This window comes from Gossypium arboreum, chromosome 7 (assembly GCF_025698485.1).
Source record: "Gossypium arboreum isolate Shixiya-1 chromosome 7, ASM2569848v2, whole genome shotgun sequence".
Lineage (NCBI taxonomy): Eukaryota > Viridiplantae > Streptophyta > Magnoliopsida > Malvales > Malvaceae > Gossypium > Gossypium arboreum.
This window is the reverse complement of record NC_069076.1, coordinates 45,704,436-45,706,206: the sequence shown is the minus strand read 5'-3', so window position 1 is coordinate 45,706,206 and position 1,771 is coordinate 45,704,436. Positions and strand designations below refer to the sequence as shown.

The following is a 1,771-nucleotide window of genomic DNA, read 5'->3' as shown; positions in this document are numbered from 1 at the left end:
AGTGGCTAAAAATGGATGACCTAAGATTAAAAGCACTTCAACATCTTCAACCATGTCAAGCACAACGAAATCAATAGGGAATATAAATTTATCTACTTTTACAAGTACATCCTCTATAATACCCCTAGGATATTTAACAGATCTATCAGTTAGTTGAACACTCATCTAATGAGTTTAGGTTCCCCAAGACCAAGTTGTTTAAACATTTTATCTGGCATCAAATTAATGCTAGCGCCTAAATCAACTAGTGCCTTATCAACATTCAAACTACAAATTAAGTAGGGAATAGTAAAATTTTCAGGATCTTTCAATTTGGTTGGTAGTTTATTTTGGAGTATGGCCGAGCACTCCTCATTAAGTTCCACTATAGATAAGTCTTCAAATTTCCTTTTGTCTGTTAGAAGCTCCTTTAAAAAGTTTGCATATGTAGGCATCTGTGATATAGCTTCAACAAAAGGTAAGTAATATGCAGTTGTTTAAAAAGTTCAAGAAATTTACTGAATTGTACATCCATGCGGTCTTTTTTCAACTTTGCTGGATATGGGATTGGTAGTTTATATTCCTTTGGCATTGGATTATCATTTTTTTCGGGTTTTACTTTCTTTCCTTCGTTTCTGTCAGCTTCTTGTGGTGGCTTCTTTTCAAATTCAGCTAACACTTTCCCACTCCTTAGTGTAACTACTTTCACATGCTGTTTTGGATTGGGTTCGGTGTTACTAGGTAGACTTCCTGGTGGTCTTTCTGAAATCAGTTTAGCAAGCTAGCCTATCTGAGTTTTGAGCCCTTGGATCAATGCCTGTTGATTCTTAAGTGTTGTTTCAGTATTCTAAAAATGATTTTCTGACACTGAGATGAATTTCGCTAGCATCTCTTCAAGGTTCGGCTTCTTTTCCTATTGGTACGGTGATTGTTGAAAAACTAGGGCATGTTGTGGCCTTTGATTTTCCTTGGCCACCCCACGAGAAGTTGGGATGGTTCCTCCAACCTACATTATAAGTGTTACTATAAGGATTATTTTAAGGTCGAGGATTATTACCTATATAATTTAATTACTCGTTTTCCATGTTGTGGCCATAGGGTGGGTATTCTGAATTGCTTGTTCCACCTCCATTTGCATCGTACTGCATTACTAGATAAGCCTGTGAAAAACCAAGTAAACCATCAATTTTTCTATTCAAAAGTTCTACCTGATTAGAAAGCATAGTGACCGAATTGACGTTAAAAATGCTGACCGCTTTCTTCGTCTTTGTCCTCATGACTTGCCACTGATAATTATTCAATGACATCTCTTCTATAAATTCACAAGCCTCTTCAGGTGTCTTTTTATTGATAGTCCCATCAGCAGCTGCGTCAATCATCTGTCTAGTCGAAAGATTCAGGCCATTGTGAAAAGTTTGAACCTGTAGCTAAAGTGGTAAACCATGGTGAGGGCACCTTTTCAATAGATCCTTGTATCTCTCCTATGCATCATAAAATGTTTCTAGATCCATCTACACAAAAGAAGAAATATCATTCCTTAATTTAGCAGTTTTAGCCAGCGAAAAATATTTAAGTAAAAATTTTTTGGCCATTTGTTCCCAAGTAGTGATTGACCCTTGTGGTAACGAGCTCAACCACTATTTAGCCTTATTCCTCAGCGAAAAGGGAAACAACCGAAGGTGAATAGCATCATCAGCCATTGATTTTAAAAGTGTTGTAGAACTCCAGAAAATTTGCCAAATGAGTGTTTAGATCCTCGTCCTGTAAACCATCAAACTGAACAAACTGTTGT

General features: G+C 36.8%; 1 non-coding gene across 1 annotated transcript; it reads left to right on the top strand.

Moving 5' to 3' along the window:
* Window positions 1-1,416: 1,416 nt before the first annotated feature.
* On the top strand, window positions 1,417-1,523 carry LOC128296143 (small nucleolar RNA R71). Its single transcript, XR_008286692.1, has one exon. It is a non-coding gene; the product is annotated as a small nucleolar RNA R71 (small nucleolar RNA).
* Window positions 1,524-1,771: the final 248 nt, after the last annotated feature.